At 42.2% G+C, this 20,003-nt stretch overlaps 1 long non-coding RNA gene across 1 annotated transcript in view; it reads right to left on the reverse strand.

The window, feature by feature from the left end:
• Positions 1-20,003, reverse strand: part of LOC135312817 (uncharacterized) — a 36,165-nt gene that overhangs the window by 6,526 nt on the left and 9,636 nt on the right. The window contains exons 2-4 of the long non-coding RNA XR_010372435.1: positions 10,159-10,267; positions 9,654-9,754; positions 9,059-9,100 (exon numbers count right to left, since the gene is read on the reverse strand). This is a non-coding gene — a long non-coding RNA (uncharacterized LOC135312817). The remainder of the gene's footprint in view (positions 1-9,058; positions 9,101-9,653; positions 9,755-10,158; positions 10,268-20,003) is intronic.

The raw sequence follows: 20,003 nt of genomic DNA on the forward strand, positions 1-20,003 counted from the left end.
AAAGAAAATAAATTTTCATACAATCGTCTATTAAAATGTGCAACTCATTCCTGTATCTGACTATGGGAATGGGGTTAGTCCTAGTACCTATTGCCACAAAACGTGGTGGCAAGAAGTTTATGTTGAGGTCAGGAGATAAAATACATTGACGAAGGGTGGGTCCATTCTTTGCTGTACCATGATGGTCCAGATGCTGACGTTAAAGCTTCTGACTGCTGAGAGGATGCACATTGATGCACCTTCTTTAAGCATTCGCTAATAGGCACAGTCACCTACAGGGCATTACCCTGACCCCAGCAGGGCCATCTTTATCCTGCCAGAGTCGCTCTGCATTAGTTATTCAGAAGTACCAATAAGTGAATACTGGCTTTGGACAGTCTGGACCACTTGGCTTTTGCCTTTTCTCTCTCTCTACATTTTTCTAGTCTTCTTACAAAGGAAGACTTCATATCCAAACAGTCCTCCACACCTATCCAGGCTGAATTCAACACAAGGCACTCTTCTCCAAAAACAGTCCCTGCCACTCCTACCAAAGAAGAAATGCCATCAGGCACAGTACTATTAGTACTTCATTACGTCACACAAGTACTTTCCATGTGTGGTACACTAGTCCACAATGGACAGTAGTGCACATAGTTGGCTAAGCATCCAAACTTGTTATGGACAAGCAGACAAGCAAAGCACTTGATCCACTGGCTGCAAGTAGGCATGGAGCCATTAAAAAGTCTTAGCCTCCTCAGGTATTAACGTGATGCTCCGGAGCGTACAATCAGAACAAATGTTAACATAATTATAGTTTTTTTAGGGGTCCCATTTTAAAGCAGCATTTTTCTAGTAACACCTCTTCAACATCTATCCTACATTCAGCTACTCATGAGGTATTAAACTGGGCCCAAGCCAGTAACAACAGCAGAGCCGTCCCGCCTGGCAGTCCCAGCAGTCTACTCCATCAGTTCCCACAAGCTTATTGAGCAACACGTTTAGGAAGAGAGCTGCAGCTGTAGCTCTGGCTGCACTTCACTCAGAAGGTATGTGTTCACCATTCCAAAAAACCCAGTGTTTTATTAAAGCACTAGCTAAAAAAGGGGGGAAAAGAGAAAGAACCAAAAATTCATTAAATTAGTTTAAACTTTTTTCAGTCACTGGGGAAGCTCCAGTCTGCATGATGACTACAAAGGCAATGCATCTAACACCCTTGCCAAGCAATTTGAATGTGTCTGTACAAGACGAAAATTCAAACCTTTCCTACTTGAGCTATCAATCAAAGTGAAGCTAAAATTACAGCTTAAGAAGCAGGTATACATGTTTTAGTTAGCAAATGAGGCAAGCAGGGCACATTATTTTTAGTTGCAGTGATGAGGAAAAGAATGAAAAATAGAAGGATGAACGGAGGAAAAATTGCGCATCTCCGTTTGGCTCAGGCTTCTGAAGTTTTAGCAAACATTGGCAGCATTTGGATACAATACATCTAATGGCATTCAATGAGTCTTCTTGGACTGAACTATTGCTGTGCATGTAAGTACAATTGTTTTTTAAATGAGCTAGAAAAGAGTGATTGAACTCCCCGCAAACTTGCAAATTAATTGTGAACCGCTTTTTTAGGCAAGCCCATGGGACCAAGATGTTTGTAAAACATTGCTTTCTTACCAAAATCTAAAGTACATCAGCATGCATTTTCTCATTGACTCCAAATGCCTTTCAGCTGAACCCACAGAGAATTTTCAAATTACTTATGACAAAATCTGGATCAACAATGAGCTGATTTTCTTTCTTTCAAATTATGGAGACATTCTGCCCAAACACAGCCATCATTCGTCTTCCCTAATATCATACAGTAACATGCCAGTTGCAGGACAGCTAATTGGAGTCTTTAGTCTGGGCCCTTGGATCCAAAGCTAGCCAAGTTTCCATTCTCTGTATTGGATCAGCAAAACAGCTTCCCTTAACACTGGATGATGGAAGAAGACATCTAATCTATCTTGCAGGTACACTGAATTCATTGCTGAACATATTAACGAAAGTCACAAATACATTCCTGCCTACCAAGAAGCCTTAATTCCAGCAGGGTTATGATTGCTGTTATATGTTTTTCCTAAAGGCTGCTTGGTAAAAGTGCTCTCCTATACAGTTTTAACTCTGACCTTGATGTATGTACAACACCACAAACACAGTCACAATAGTGTTAGGAATCAACAAATTCCTGCGTTGCATGAAGTGCTGGGAGAAGACCATGACTGTGGATGCCAGAACTCTGTCCTGACCTCATCTTTTGGCACATTTCGCTCCAAAATCCCAATCTTTTGCCCTGGCTAATGCATATTCATCCATGACAGCACTGAATTCAGGTCACAGAAGCTGGACATTTTTGATAGAATTTGATTTAAACTAGATTTGTCCTGGTAAACTGCTTATCATAAATACTGCAAGGCTGCCTTCACAAAAAGATGTAGCAAAAACCTTTTTGCCAGAGACAAAAGGTCACCTATGAAATGTAAGCTGTTTCTCATGGTAAAACAATTTCTCTTTTGCTAATGTTCAGTGGAAAAGAAGAAAAAGACTCAAGGGCACTGCTCAAACCATTTTCAGAATAATCAGCCCAACAGAATTTGAAGCAAAAGCTAGCCCGTCTCATGGTATCAGAATTTTCTGAATGCTATTCTCATTGTTTTGATGAATGGGGAGGAGAGGGATCTCTTTTCCATTCCATATTTCTTTCCCCAAAAGGAATAATTTCCCAAGGGAATTATTTAATCATAAATTGCAGCTAGTAACTCACTGAAGAGGGAAAAGAAACCAGTCAGTAGTGGAGAATCAACTTTCTCACCCCAGCAAGGAACTGAAACAAGAAGCTTTTCTTCTATTACTATTTAGCCCATCCTGGGGTGTGACTCATTAGTGCCTTCATGCCTCATCAGGATGTTTTGGTCAGTCTTCTAATTTTAAGAACAGTCTGATCCATTTTTCTGTTGTTTTCAGGGTGCACACTGCATTTTCTTGCTGTTTCTAGCACTCTCCTAAATGCTGGAGGTGCTTCAGGTTCAGGACTGTGATACAGGGGAAAAAAAGGTCACTGAAGAAAAATTAACAGCTTTGGTGAGTTTTTCTTCCCCAGCAGGAATCAACTCAAAATTTTTGTTAAAGCAAAAGTTGTCATTTCTGAGCAGCTGTGGTCCCATGGGTGTGAGCGAATTCAGCAGGGCAGGAGGGTCCTGCTGGAGAGGGTCTGGAGTATGTGCGGGCTGTGACCCTGAGCACAGAAAAAGGCCCCAGGCTGTGTTTGCAGAACAGAAACGTGGGCAGGTTGGATCGCCGGTCTGACAAAAGATGGTTTCACTGAAGTGCAATGTGTGCAGGAGAGTTTGGGGTTGGGACAAGGCAATTGTGTTTACCAACTTTGAAGGGCTTTTGAATAGGTTTTTCAACTCATGGGCTGAGAGATTTCAGCCACAACTGGCAAGCCTCCCAGAAAAAACAAACTTTTCCAACGACTCTTAGTATAAACAGGTCCTCTCCCCACTCAAAGCAACCCAGCAAGCAAAGAGCATGGGCAACACAGGAAAGTTTGAGAATGAAATCAGAGGCAGGAGTTGCTGGGGACTGGAAAAGTGCCAGCTGAGAGACAAGTAAACTACCTGAAATAAAGTCAAAGATCTCCATTACGCAACTCCTCACCCCCCCACCCCCCCCCACCCCCGTTCTATCCAAGCATTGTATTTAAAATGTTTCATTATCTTCTGGAACCTGGTGAGTTTATAGCCTGGATAACAACTTTGACATCAATTCTCACAGCTTCATGGGTCTTTTGTCCTGTGTTGCCTTTCTCTGTGGAGGAACAAAGTGAGTGTAAGCAGGATCTGGGTATGGAGAAGGAAAAGGAGGGGGAAGTGAGATGCAGATGTTTGATAGCTTGGAGAGAAGAAAGAAATGTGATGGTCAGAGAAAAGAAAGGTCTGATACGGAAGAAAAAAGGAGGCAGAATAAGGGCAAGCTATTGGACATGGCAAGAGTACCCCAAGACATGCCCTCACAAGATTCACAGGTGCTGGCCGCGAGCCTGATGGCTGAAAGCCATGCTGGTGAACATGCGTTTGGAGGTGGGTCAACCCAGGACACATCAGTGCCAGAGAGGAACATTCCCCATAGTGGGCCGTACTGATTTAAAGACCAATGCAGAGGCTGCCTTGGGATTTTCTGGCTGAATTGAGTCCTCATGGTTGTAGGGAAATTCTGTAGCTGAGCTTCTCCAGCCACAAACCTTAATATTAATTGTTATGTGCATCTCCTCGACCATGTTTTTCAGCCTGGAAAATTAAGAGATGAGGAAAACAAGCAATGCCATGCTATGCTCCACTGGGTCTTCCCCCTTAACATGGAGTGTCACCAATGCCAGCTGCGATGAACATGGAAAAGAAAATCATGGCAACTGCTATTTCTACTGCAACCAGATTATTTGTGCCCACTAAAATATTACCTCTGATACCACCAGAGCAGTTTGCTTGAACTCATCACAGCTGAAAACAGATTGGTCCCTCAGGAAACAAAACTACTACTTGCCTCTCTGCCCTAGCTGGATTCTTACTTTTGGATGTCTTCACGCACTCCAGAAATAAGCACTATTGTAACCAATTTCTTTCATATCATGGAGTCTGGTACTCAGTGCTTGCTGCACTCAGGCCCTGCTTTCATTTTAATCTTTTTGCCAGGCTGTAACCACTTGGTTTGAATTGACCCCGATTGCTCTGTCCAGCCTGAAATATTTTTGGAATATTTTCAGCAAAATAGTTGATCTGTTTCCAAAGCAGAAGCTTTTGTTTGCAATTCTACGCCCATAAGACCCGTGTACAAGCAACTCTGAACTGCATGCTCTGGAGCAAGGACCTGTCACTGACACGTAATTCATGTAAAAAAAACAGGGAGTGGAGTGGGGGAAAGAAACTGCAAAATGAAACCTCTTCCTTAATCGTTCATGCAAGCTCCATAGAAGCTTCTAGTACAAATTCATATCCCAAAACTTTACCCATGTTTGGCACATTCCTGTGTTCTCTGATGCTCTTGTGGAAAAACACAGAGGACTCTGGGGAGTCTGTAGCCAACAGACAGCTAGGTAGAAAAGAAGGAAAGAGAGAGGGAGAGAATTTGCTTATGAGAAGATAATACTGTGCTACACACACACACTGCAGAAATGCACTTGTTGTATATTCACTGGCTTTTACAAGCACACGTAAAGCCAGTACTATGATTACAGTATGAAGCAATCAGCAATGTTTAACCCTCCCCAGTTCCACCACATATTTCACAGCACGTATTTCCAGCAACAAGGAGTTACACAGGCAGCCACTGAGCTGAAAACAGGGATCAGTTGCTCAGATATAAGACAACGGGCTACAGAGGGAGATGTATGTACCATGTGATCTGGACTTGGAGAGACTATCAGGAAGAAAAGAAATAATAACGAATTGCAGTACTTCAGGCTTTTCAAACCTGGTACAAACATTAACTGATGTGATTAACTTGAAGGCAAATTCCAGATGATAAGTGTAGGTTAAGAAATGAGCGCAGAGAAACATTTAGCCAGCAAAAGGAGAAAGGAATTTGCTCTGAAGGAGGACTCCGTTGGCCTTGAAGGGTCAACCCGCTCTGGTGCGTGCCTTCAGACAGATACTTCTGGGAATCTGCTGAGAAGCTGAGCAGAGAAGTGGGAGGTTACAGGGGCCATAGGCCAGGCTCTTTTGCCAGCCACCAGAACAAGCAGGTTTCACATTTTGCTTTTAGGGTAAACAAAAGGTCCTGGACAACGAGGTTGAAGAACCTTTGAACTGCCATACTGCTACAGACAAATGACCTATTTGGTCTGCTTTCCTGGGAACATCTGTCCTGAACTCATAACTCTGTGTGTTAAGGGAATCTGACATCATTAATCCTGGATTAACTTCCCACACACACACACACACACCTGCAGAAGGAAAGTTCTGACTTTGGTGTGCTGATGGAGTAGAAAGCATTACCACCCTTGACTCCCCATCACCAGTGGCTCCTGTATAATGCTGGTGTTTCTTCCCACAGTAAATCTCTCTTTCTCCTCCCTTTTTCCTGACCTAACAGTGACCTCTCTATTAGATTAACAGTACTTCAGCAGAGTGTGACTAATCGGTTTGCACACTAGATTGTCAAGAGAGGCATGTGCAAGACAGAAGAAAGGAGGAACACTACTGATGGTCTGATAATCCCAACACAAACAGGAAGGGAGGATAGATTAATCTGTAAAAAATACAATATGTTTGGAGCTGAACTCAGTAAAAATTCCTACTTTGCTTTACTCTTGCTTCTTCTATGGTTTCACAGGTAAAAGTCCACTTTTTTGCAGAGACATCTGCAAAAAATATTTTGATTCCATGCCCATTTTATGATGGCTATGAAAGAAGGTGGAGTGATGGAGAACAGTCTAGTAGGAACTATAAATTTATATGAAACATAATAGATAAAGCTGCATAATAACTGATCTGTCAGCTTGACAACTGTCCTGGAATGATAGAATTCATAGATTTAATTCAGGTTGGCCTAAACTTATTTTCAGTTTTTCCTGCCAAAATGAAAAAAAAAAAAATTAAAAATTCTGAAAAGCATGAGAATTTCAGTCTGGAATGGAAGCCTGAAGCTGACTTCCGAACCATGGCTGCTGAGCAGAGCTGCCACGCTGCCAGTTTTTGGCTTCTTGCCTAATGGTCACCAGAAAGAATTTATATGGAACGCTGTCACTAATAGTAGTCATATTTTAAATATTTGATCAGCAATTAAATTTTGACTTCTCAAGAACTGACAACTAATTCACGCTCTGTCCCAACAAACTTGGTGTTATTGAAAACATGCTAGGCCAACAATACCAATAATGTCACCAGCATGGTTTCTGTCATGCCAAGAGTTATATTAAAAAGAAACCCGTGCATAACTGGGAATGAGAAACATGTGTAGGCAATTTAGACATACACACAATTGTTTGGGGGAGGTTTGGTTTTTTTGTGATGTCTTCAATTATGAATCCACGGGAGATCGGTGGAAGTATCAAAATCATCATAATGAAACATTTAACTTCCTAACTGGTTCAGGCAATACTCATGACAACAAGATGCTGCCACATCCAATCTCGGTGAAAAAACCAAATGGTAAGCAGTCATTGCATTGCTCATCAGGCTGCAACCTTCTCCTCTGAGTCCAAATATTGGTAGAGACAAGTAAGAATTATATACATGATCAAAACAACCAAAAGAACTGAATATTAAAATGAGAAATATTGCTTTACTAACTGAAGTCTCTTGTCAGTCTACTGGACTTTTCACTTGAAGATCAAAACCTTATTAAAAGCATTAGTAAATGAAGTCCCAGAGCCCTCCTATGGGAAAGGCATCATAAAATCCTATTTCTCACTTCTGGTCAGGAAACTCGAAGATGACAGACATGGTCTACAGTTAATTTATTTCCACTGCTGTGGTCCATGGGCTACTTCTAAGGGCTCCAACTAAAGATAAGCATGTTGTGTGATTTTGGATTATTTTGGCCTGATTAATCTCTTCCATGGTCTTTGCAACAACACCACAGTGTGCAGTTTGGAGCTGAAAAATGTAAGTATCTGCCATTTCATTGAATGATCCACTGTTACCTGACTTTTGCTTGCCTCTTCCAAGTCCTGTCAAGGGCTGAGCCCTGGACAAGGGAATGCTCACATCCCACATATTCCATCCCATCTCTATTACTTCACCCACTTGTGTCTGCCTGCCTTGTACTGCAAACAATTGTCCAGGCTGGTCTAGAAAAATTAGACTGTAGGATTGCAAATGGCCACGCAATAAAATGAAAGTTTGCATTTGTATTTCGTACTATAAAATCCAAAATGGAGCAAGCGGAGTCATAAGGAATTAAGCACTTTTAGGAATGTGAATTACTGAATAAAGCCACATTTATACCTAACTATGCTTCTAACCATTTCCTACTAATAAAGACTTTCAATATTAATTTTGAAGTGTGGCCTGCCTTTTAAAGGATTCTCTATAGCACATGAACATGGATGGCATACATGCACAGACATCTGTTTGCACCCTTGTATGTCTTTTAGCACACACATGCTTTCATAGAAATGAATGACGGTGAGACAAGAGCAACCTCACAACAGTGTGCAAACCAGCGTCTCACTGACAGGGTAACAGTTTCTCACCTGCACACAGTCAGCAGTCCAGGGGTACTACCCTGCCTGGCAGTCTGCAAAATGACAGCTTCGGTCTGACAAGGGACTACATAAGAACAATTGTGGTTGTACACATGCGTTTTTTGCTTTGGCATCAAAACCTGGTTTTGGTGCTCCTCATTCTGTCAAGCCTGGGGGGGAACACTGCAGAGGACCTGTAAGCCCAGGCTCAGCTCTCAGAGCCTAAGTCTCTCTCCCAAAGCCCAGACCAAATTACTGACAGCCATTTAAAAGTGCAACAGCTTTTTCCATTCACACACAGGTCATAAAACACATCAAGAGACAAATCAGGGAGGGCCCAGGACAACCTGCTTGAAAGTCTCTCCAAGATTGCCTGGCAAACATCTGCCCTCACTCCCCCCCCCGAGCAGAAAGAACGTTCCTGAAAGCTATGGCAAACACAGCGTCCCTGATCAGACACCGGTATCATCAGTGTTATTTGTGACAGACACAGACCCCCCCGGCCAGATTACCCCTGCCCAGTACCAAAGAGAAGAAGATAGCATCCCTCACCCAGGATGCATACAGCACTGGCTTGGTCCTGCCTAGCGCTGTGCATCATTGGCTGCCAAATTCACAGAGGACTGGAGGCACGCTGTCAGACCATTTTAGTCTTTGGCCCTGTGCTGCTACCACTAAACTTTTCCTTACTGTAGGGCTGGCAGCTTTTGGAATCTCCAGTTCTGTGGGGAAGAACCTAGACACCCTCTACTGCCTTTACCTCCTCCTCTGCACCATGAGCTTTCCCCATCTTCTCAGTAAAGCCCAGCACTACCCCTTCTTTATTCCAATGCAATCAGAGGTTTCTTCATCTCCTCTTACCTTGGTCTTTATGCAGCAGATTCCTCATGAGGAAAAGCAGTTCTGGGGACACAAGGGGAAATGAGACAGAAAAATCACAAAAAGTATTTGTGAATCAGCTAAATGCTGAAGGAAACGACAAATGGCAGAGGCTTTATAAAGAGCAGTGTAACTGGACAGACTTGCCTGCTTTGTTAATATTAGTGGTAGATAACCCTGGAAAAGAAGGCTGTAGGTTTGAAGACTATCATGGGCCAAATTCAGAAAGATGTTAGAGAATATTTGGTAACCTATCCCTCTTCTCTTTCTCCAACCATGGCCTAACACCCAAGATTTAAGCACTCACTTAAAATTAAGATCACAAATTGCTTAACTTTGCAGAAATGTAAAAGCAGTACATAGCAAGCCAGAGACAGGGGCTAAGGGGAGTGACGGGGGTAAGACTGTTGACTGGAGGGAAGAAAAGCCCCAGGAGCTGCTGGGTCAATAGCAAGATAAGGGCGCAGAAAACTGATCAGATAGTGCTGCAGTTCAACACAGGGTGAAACTGTTAAAATGGTTGGAAAAATAACAGCACAGAAAGCTTGCCCCAGCACCCTTCTCCTGTGCTTCCCACCTCCACTGGTGATGGCCGGTTTTATGCTCCTGCTGAGTTGAAGGGCCCAAGCTGCCATCCGAATGGTTTCCAGCAGAATGTGCAGGTGCTGGAGGACATATCTTAATAAACAAATAATTCATTAACTTTGACTAATGCAACCAGATAGGTGGTGCAACAAACCTTTTGTTTGCAATGAATATGACATGGTGCCTGTTTAAACGACTTGCATCAGGATTCAAATCCCCATCTATTGCTAAACCAATTATACTCTAAATGTAATCCTTAGGGCCAAATTTTCCATACTAGATGAAGTTGAGAGTGGGGAAAAAAATTCTGCATTGTTCCTATGAGCAACTGTATGTTTGTATCCCCTCCAAAGGGGAGACCTGTTTGAGGCTGGAGGGGCACAACCTGAAACTCACTTCAGCCAAATTACAAAACAGGGCTTTCAGGAATCAGGCGCACTGAGAACGTTCATGGGCTGCTTTTTACAAAAAAATATTCTGTGAACATTGACATTTACCTTTATTTTGCTCACTTTAGGTCCTTCTTATTCCTGAGCTGATCTGTTCACTCTGAATTCACCTGTTGGCCAGCCAAGCAAAAGCAGGAGAGTAAACCATGCTTCTTCACTGCAAAAAGAGAAAGTACACTCCCAGTTTGCCCAATGCAACAGAGGTAGAGGGATTCAGCGCTAATACCCAGTACCCAATTGGTGCTAAAATTTCTGCAGCTGAACCTTTTTTTATTATCAATTTTAATAAGGAGAAGAGAGCATGAATTTATCATTTCCAGCATCCACTTAAATGTATGGCACACATACTTTGCAATAAACAGTAATTTTATAGTTCTTTCCTAACTCTCACATCTCTGTGTCTGTTCTCCTTTTGCACTTCCCAAGATTAAAAAAGCTCCGTCCCACTCATTGTGCATGTTGTATGACAGGTGTTTGCAGCGAAAGCCAAAATTACCTCATATGTGCCAGTCCTTCCAATGAGCACTTACACTGTGTCAGCCTCAGGTGGTGTTGAGTTATATATTCTGCCAAACCACAGATGGACAGAGCATACCTGCAGTCTTTAATGGGTCTGCTTCTTTAACATCTGAGGACAGCTTTGGTTCACCTGTGCTGGTGCTTATGTCTAGGATAACCTCAGGATCTTAAGCAAATGCATTTCAAACCATCTCTTCAGGTAGCATCTGATGAGTCCCAATGTACAGCAGCTTGTGAGATATTATAACTCAAAAATTTACATATTCACACTGGAGAGGTATTGTGGTTTAATGCAGTAGTCCTTAGTCATGCACAATTTTCCTGCACCACCTACCCCAAAGGCCAAGGTAAAATTTGATAAGCAGAATCCTAATGAGTCGACTTTCCACATTTTTACGTTAATGGCAAGTTTGAAAAGGTCCAGGCAAGGTAAGATTTTAGGAAATAATTGTTTAACAGTGTCTCTGGGTTATTATCTTTCATTTGTTTAAGACGACTAGGCAAGAAGGTATATTTTTACCTGATCTTCACATCAATGTTTTCATCTGATTGCCTTCCAATCAGCTGCTATATGTGTTACATATACACAAACACATACACTTTGTTCCAACAAAAATTATTCCATCATTGTGAGGCCATTTTTAAGTCACTTTTATTGATATTTCAATCTGAAGCCTGTAAATCAATGTCCCAGGAAAAGACCCAATTCACATTCTCTGTGTTGATGCTCCCCCCATTTCTGCTCCTGACAGGTTGTCAATTGCTGTAAATCTTCAAATACTCAGTATTTGCACTAGGATTTGAATGGATACTCTGATATACGGTTCACTGCACCGTACATCACATTGACTTTGTCAGCAGTTATTTCTAAAGCCAGGCAAAACGCTGACTGCGGTATCCAAGCTTCATTTCACAGAAACTTGAAGTCTCTTTTAACTCTTGGGTTTAAATGGATCAATTCTACCTCTAGTGCAGCCTAGTGTGGTTTTGGGCATCCCCAGATTAAGTCTTCCTGTTTTATACTAAAAAAGATGCAGCCTACTTTTTCCCCCAGGACTCATCACCACAGTGTGGGACAGAATTATTTACTTTGATGATTTTCTTATAGGAAATTCCCAGCCAGTGAAAAGTAAAACAACAGAAGCAAGCCAATGAAAATATAACTACATTCATCTTCAGTCAGGTAATCTCTAGACCAAAAATATTAAGGAATTCTCAGTCAATGCTCCCCTGGTACTGCAAAAAGGGAGCCAATAAATGAGGGCCATTAAGAGGATCAATAACAACATATAGGGAAGAAAATGATGTTAGCCATTACTTTGTTGAAATGTTCTTATGGTACCCTCTAGGGTTTCTAAGAGACACCTATTTTGCTGGTACTAAAGAGCATGCAGAAGACATCTGCATTACAAAAGATTTTACAATAAGAAACCTGAAAAAAATCTCATCACTTGTCAAAGGCAGGAAACATCTTAACTCCAGTAAAATCCAGAGGACAGAAGCATTTGTATATTTCATCACATCCATCAGCTGCATATTGCTTGAGGCAGGGAATCCTGCCCCTGCCTCTAGTCTGTCATTGTGTTCAATTTATCCAGCATGGGGTCACTTTATCTCATTTCTTTGGTTTTCATCACATTTCCTTACTTAATGAAACTAGAGAAAAGTGGCAGGTACATAGGTACTAAACAGCACGACTGAGCCGGACTTCCAAAGGACTCAGACCTTCTGATAATGTTCTTTTCATTTAGTCAGCTTGGTTGAAGAAGCAGCCACCTGAGAAGAAGCCCCTGAGTTTCATCATCTATATCATTGGAGATGGCATAGCCTTTGCTTTTATACAGTCCAAAAGGGATATCCATACAAAGTGATGCTAGAGGGAACGACACCTTTCTCACAGTATCCCCAAGACCTCACAAGTTTGGTGACCCCCATTGGCTGTGGCACTGGGCTTGGAAGGGTGAGCTGTTTCTTGGACCTGGGACAATGCTGCCTGGAAAGGACCTGTCTGGGTGACCCAGAGGCCAGGCACAATACTGGGTGGCTAATGGGGAGCCCACATTTCATTCTGAATTATGGAGTTCTTCCACTTCAGTACCTGTAAGGTTCAGGGGTTAGTATTAGAAGTCCCCCTACTCTTTGTCCCTGCCATAGGGAAAGTTTTTAGAACAGTTTTTGGCCAAATTGTGGAAAATTAATCCTGTAATAGCACCAGCCACTTGAGGTAGAAAAGAAACATCCCTGTGGTTACACAGCTTCCTAAATTCCCCTAGACTGTGGCTGGGAGGAACTGCACAGGCATCCTTTTGTCCCCAACACAGTTATCTACTCACCTGCAATTATAAGCCATTTTTAGAAGTTCTTTATAAAATGGAAAATGAAGAACTCAAAAAATAAAATCACCTCACTTACCTGTGCTGTTTAGAGCTTCCCTAAATCTGTTCACCCCTGTAGGCGAGGTAAGCCATGAGTGAGTTTGGCACACCTCTAGAGACTTCATAAGGTGAAAAGGTAGAGAAGAAGCATAAGTGTCATTTCTCAGGTAGATCCAAGCAAGACCAGACACTTGAGGTACAGCCACTGATTTCAGTCAGTAGCACCTGGCCAACAAACATAGGGTAAATGTGTTGCCAGTGGTGTCCGGTCCATGAGACATCTGCCATTATCTCTCAGGCCTGCACTGAGCTAAAAACAGATATAACAATATGTAGGAAGCAATATGGGAGAAGAGGCAGAAAAATATGACATACAATCCTTTGCAGGATATTACAGTCATACTGACTTCAGGGTCACTTAGTGAAGCTTTGGCTGGGTAGGTCTCTGACCCCAGCAATAGTCCTCCTTCAGCATTAAGCACAATGCAGAGCCTACTACACTGCAGACTCTCGCATATGTATATAATTGTCCTAAGTTGAATAGGCCCCCAACAGACATTAAAAAGCACTTGACAATTAAAGTGCATATGATGCTCCACAGCTCACCACCTCCCAGTCATGCCTTACCCATCCTGCCAACCATAATTTAGTCCCAGTCTTTGCTTATGTTTCTCATGCCTCTACATTTTCCAGCATACTGCTCCCATTAATTTTACAAGAGCTCTGCATAGGTCTGAAAGTTGGTCTATGTTGAATCAATTACATTAATAGGGCCAACAGCACATGCAGCTCAATTTTTTTTGTAAGCTCAAAAGCGTAGTTTTGTGTCTGTTTGCCCTCTTACCCTCTTCATTCTTTATCTGCTACAATCAAATTAATAAGCAAGACCTCCTGAGTCCTAGCTCTGCCATTTTCACTGCAGCACTGGGCTACACTGACTTCACGGGCTTGGTCTGTTGTCTGGCCATGAAGGTCTGCTTATCTGCTCAGGGATCCAGTCTGCAACCTTGATACTTCACACCTTACTGCTTTCACTTATATGATCTATAAAATCACAAATGGGAATGCAAAGCAAAAAGAAGCTGTTTTGAGACCTTTGAAGTAGCTGAAATACCTTGCAAGGGGCAAAAAGTTTTTGTGGGAAGAAAAACCAAGGAAATTGAACAGATATTTGGCAGTCTTCTGTCAACTAACCAGGCACTGGAGCAACACGTACAAAGAATACCCATCTGAGCTGAATTTCATTTATTGGTGAGCTTTGATTTTACTCAAGAGGAAAAAGGGAATCTGAGAAAGAGTTAAGAATTTCCTTGTCTGATTGCTGTTGACCTTCCATTAGTCAAAGAAAATGAAACGGCTTATAACGGGATCTTGTGGTTTCTAAGGGTCTAGAAAAGCCATTTTTATGAGGTTGCAGCTAGATGAGACTGATGAGTCATACCTCACGAAGGAAAAAAAAAATGCAAATTTGCAAGCAGCCACTTCCAGGGTTGGGGACTGTGAAGGGTCTCCTGGGGCCTCCCTCGCAGAGGAGTTCTGCCAAGGGCTGGGGAGCAGGTCCACCCTGGACTCAGAGGGGCAGCCCAGAGCTGCTGGGGATGCCGCCAGCTCATGTGCACTCAGCGTCCGGACCACAAGTGGAGCCATGCTCATGAAAAGGGTGAGGAGGAACAGAGAGGGTGCTTCTCAGCATGTGCTTGGATTTATTTGCAAGAAACCATATCAGACAGCACAGCAGCCATCATAAAATGATGTTTTTTCTCTCTCTTACTATGGTTTGCCATGGCATCCATAGGAAATTATCCTAACACCCAGAAGAAAATAAAAAAGGTAAAAAACCAGTAACTCCTCCTGCTGCTACCATCATTACCATCAAAATCATGTCAGAACCCCATGCTACATAAAGTTTTGGATAAGCAGTACAATTTCTGTTGAATATATTGCATGCATCAAATGGTGTGATAACATTTACTTGTGGTTGCTCTAAGTATGGTATCCATACCTAAAAATTATAATTACTTTTCTAAAAGAAATTTCTTTCTCCTCTACTTTTGTTTAATATCTATTAAAAAGCTGGATCGTTTTTTTTAGGGGTGACTTAATACAACAACACTCCATGGATGAATGTGAAAGAGGCCTTGAACTTCTTAACTATTACAAAAAACTTCAAATACTTTTATAGGAGTTGGCCACTTCAATTCAACCAATTTATGCTGGTGACTGGGGATCAAATCAAAGGCCATAGATGCTAGTAGAGTCATGCAAAATCAGGAGTAGCAGAGTTGCTTGAACCATTAATCATAGTTATTACACATTTAGCCTAAGTTTTGTTAATGGATCATTCACAATATGAATTTCTTCTCTAGAAATACTGATTAAAGAGCTTTCACAAAAAAAAAAAAACTCCAAACCCTTCAAACTACTCTGGTTCTGAACTCCCTACTTTACTGTTAAAAATGTAATAACCATGATGTGTGGTGACTCACCTATTGTATGGTATCTTTTTCTGCTCTATGAACAGATGATTATTTAAGAAGGAGAGCAGCAAATCACAGAACGGTTGAAGTTGGAAGGCACCTCTGGACGTCATCTTGTCCAGCACCCCTGCCCAAGCACAGTCAGCTAAAGCAGGTTGCCCAGGGCTGTGTCCAGTTGGGTTTCGAATATCTGTATGGAGATATGTTTCTAGGCAACCAGTGCCAGTGTTTGATCACCTTCACAGTAAATAAGTGTTTCCTCCTGTTCGGATGGTGGTACTTCTTTTTAATTTGTGCCAATTGCCTTTTGTCCTGCCAGTGGGCACTACTGAGAAGAATCTGGTTCCCTCTTGGTTCCCTCCCATCAGGTATTTACACACATTGATAAGGTCCCCTCTGAGCCTTCTCTTCAAGCTGAACACACCCAGCTCTCTCAGCCTTTCCTCATATGAGATGCTCCAGTCCCATAATCATCCTTGTGGCTCTTCACTGTACTCTCTCCAGTAGTTCCATGTCTGTCTTGTACTGGGAATCCCAGAACTGGACCCAGTGCTCCAGCTGTGGCCTCACCAGTGCTGATTAGGGGGAAGGATCACCTCCCCATCCTGCTGGCTAAACTCTTCCTAATGCAGCCCAGGATACTGTTAGCCTTTTTTTGTCGTAAGGGTGCGCTACTAGCTCATAGTCAGCTTGCTGTTCACCAGGATCCCTGAGTCCTTCTTTGCAAAACTGCTTTCCAGCCAGTTGGCCCCCAGCATTGCTGGGAGCATTGTTGCTCCCCAGGTGCAGGACTTTGCATATCCCTTTTGAACTTCATGAAACTCCTCTCTGCTCATTTCTCTAGCCTGTTGAGGTCCCTCTGAATGGCTGCACAACCCTCTGGTGTATCAGCCACTCCTCCCCATTCAGTATCATCTGTGAACTTGCTGAGGGTGCACTCTGTCCCATCATCCAGGTCATAAATAAAGATGTTAAACAGTATCGTTCCATGTGTTGACCGTCAAGGTACACCACTAGTTACTTGCCTCCAGCTGGGCTTTGTGCCACTGATCACAACCATCTGGGCCTGGTCATTTAGCCAGTTTTCAATTCACCTCACTGTCCACTTATCTAACTCCTACCTTGTCAGATTGTCTATGAGGATGTTACAGGGGACAATGTCAAAGGCTTTACTAAAGTTGAGGTAAGCAACATCCACTGTTCTCCTTTCATCCACCACTCTAGTCATGTCGTTGCAGAAGGCTATCAGATTGGTCAAGCAAGATTTCCCTTTCATAAATCCGTGCTGGCTGTTCCCGGTCACATTCTTATCCTTCATGCATTTTGAAATGCTTTCCAGGCCAATTTTTCTCCATCACCTTCCTAGGGACTAACATGAGGTCAACCAGCCTGTAGTTCCTCAGATTTTCCTTCTTGCCATTCTTGAAGATGGAGGGATATTTGCTGTGCTCCAGTCATCAGGAATCTCGCCCAGTCACCATGTTCATCACTGGGTCACGGATCATTGAGAGTGGCCTCTCAGTGACATCAGCCAGCTCCCTCAGCCCTCATAGGTACATTGCATCAGGCCCCGTGGAGTTACATATGCCCAGTTTGCTCAAGTGCTCCCTAACCTGGTCCTCCTCTACTGAGGGCAAGTCTTCCTTGGTCCAGATTTTCCCTCTGGTCTCATGGGTCTCGGATTCCCAGAGGATGATTTTCCTAGTACAGACTAAGGAAAGAAGGCATTGAGTGTCTTGGCCTTTTCCATGTCATTTGTTACCAGTTCTTCTGTGCCATTCAGCAGCAGGCCCACTTGTTCCCTAGTCCTCCTTTTGCTGTTTGTGTACTTGCAGCGTCCTTTCTTGTTGCCCTTCACATAACTTACCAGATTCAAATCCGGGTCAGCCTTGGCTTTCCTAAACCCCACCCCTGCAATACTGGACAGCATCTCTACACTCCTCCTGGGTCACCTGCTCCTGCTTCAATGTCATACACTTCCTTTGTATGTCTGCACTCAGTTCAGCACTCCTTGCTCATCCATGCAGGCCTTCCACCACTTTTGCTTCATTTCCTACGCTTTGGAATGGTCCTTTCTTGAGCACCCATCTCTCCTGGACCCTTCTTATCTCTGAGCAAATAATCCATAGGATTCTTCCAAGGAGACCTCTGAAGAGGTTGCATTTTGCTCTCCTGAAATTCAGGGCTGTAGTCCTGCTTTTTGTCCTGCTCCCTTCTTTTAGGGTCTTCTACTCCACAATCTCATGCTCACTGCAGCCAAGGCTGCCTCCAACTTTTACATCTCCAACCAGCCCTTCCTTGTTCATAGTATCAGGTCCAGCAAAGTACCTTCTCTTGTTCAGTCCTGGATCACTTGTTTGTACAGGATCATACCATTGCTCAATACTGCTCTGTGTCAATGGATATCTCCCTGTGAACATTGTTTTGAGTTTGCAGCACTGACAGTGAAAGCTGTTCTCACTAGGTACAAATGCCAGGAAGCCACATGTTGCATTGCTTTGTTTCCTGACTGTACCAGCATAACTCTTAAAATTAGACTTTTGGCATGAATAGCCACAATTACACTGACAGGATATTCTCTCATCACTGTTTAAAATGAGATGTTTAGTAAAAAATCTGATGTATCTTTATAATTATTCACACACAAAAAAAAATCAAATAAAAAATAGGTATTAAGGCCCTGATTCAAAAAAGCATTGACTATTCCCTTAAAACTCTTTTTTTTTATACCGATCTGAGTTTGGCAAAATATTAAAGTAAGCATGCTCAAGCCTTCCATCTAATGTAAGGTTAATTCTCATAGAAGTTAAGATGAATGTTTGCAAATACAATTTTACAGCCTTCATCTCTACAGTGAGAGACTGAATACTGCTTAAAATATCAGCTCTGCAACACTATCAACAGAAAGCAATGAATTTGGCTGCCCAAACTGAAATAGCTAACAGAGCCTTCGTTTCCAAGGGTGGGTGCTCAAAGCTTTTCGAATATGACACACTTTTTTAAAGGTGTTAAAGGCAAGTTCCAAAAAAACAAAGGCAATGAAAATCACTAAATAGCGTTGAAAAGCAGTCTGTAACTTCAGCATTGCCTGATTTTTAACTGTTGAAAATTGGAACCTTAATGTTATGCTAACACATGTTTTTACATTTTCCCTAGAAACAGATGGAATAATGTTGCTCATGCTATGCCAACACCATGTTGTTACATAGTCTTTATTAAAATTGCTTCAAGGCAAAAAGCTGTATGCACAAAGGCAAGGGGTGGGGAAAATTGGCAACTCCTTTAGACTTTCAGACTTGAGTCCTTTAACTCTCAGCCAGCTCTGTGCATCATTGAGTAATACCCATAGCTTCACAAAGGGTAGAGAAGCTGGGTGCAGTGTTGGGTACTGGGTTAACTGTGTCCACGAGACACTTGCCCTGCCAAAGGAGGCCAAGACACCCAAATAAAAAGGGAGAAAAGAAGGAGGAACATATACAAATTAAAGAAACAGAGAGAAGTATGAGAGGAATGAGATTTAAAGGAAATAATGGAATCAGGGAATTAACATCGGCTTTTCTTTAAATCCAGGAAAAAAAACCCAAAACACAACACCTTTACCTTCCTTATCTTTCTCAGAGATTAATCCCAGTTATGACAAATGGCATGTGGAGAAGACAGGCATCTCTGTGTGTGTGTACTTATATAAATATGTCTTGAATATGTGCGTCTACTAAAGCATGATCCAAAGCCACTGAATTAGATGGAATGATTCCCATTTGGCTTCGGTGGGTTTTGGACCAGGTCCCCAAACTTTGTAGATTTAGCTTTGAAAAAAGAAAGGGACAATAAAATGCCAGATTAATTCTCATTCTGAAAAATCTAAGCTGACTCACAAAGGGGGGGGGGAGGGAACACACTCAAAAAAAACCAAATCCAACCAAACCCAACTTTTAAACTTCCAACCATGTAAATGCCTTCAGTTAACTAACATTGATTTCTCTTTGTCTATATTGAGAATTTTTATGGCCCAAAAGGAAGCAGTAAAAACATTTCCATGATAACCATAAAAATCACTGGAGAGAAAATAAAGTTTTCTGTTTCATTACCTTTTCTGTGTGGTAATCAATTACAAAGGAAGAACAGTGCAGGTTCAATTAAGTAACTACATAAAAAGGAATTAAAAGCCACAGGGGATCTTTATTTTACTTATGTTAAAGTAGGGTCCGACTCCAGGCCTCATTGACTTGTTTGTACCGTATAATGGGGTTTAATTTCTGTGAACCAGTCTGTCAGCATTAGCTGATCATAATTAGGAAAATGGGGTTAGAGAAAACAGAGCTAGTGAGAATAGCTTTTCCCAAGTGTAGCCTTCCCTCCTCTCTGCTTCTCTCCAAATGGGATTATCCTAAGCTCTCAGCACATAGAAAAATAGGAATGAACCATTTGGCAAAACAAAGGTCCTTCCTTTGGAATATAAGATATAAACTCAGGAAAACACTGAATGCTCTGTCCCAATTCAGTAAGCGCCTGAGCACATGCT

This window comes from Phalacrocorax carbo, chromosome 3 (assembly GCF_963921805.1).
Source record: "Phalacrocorax carbo chromosome 3, bPhaCar2.1, whole genome shotgun sequence".
Lineage (NCBI taxonomy): Eukaryota > Metazoa > Chordata > Aves > Suliformes > Phalacrocoracidae > Phalacrocorax > Phalacrocorax carbo.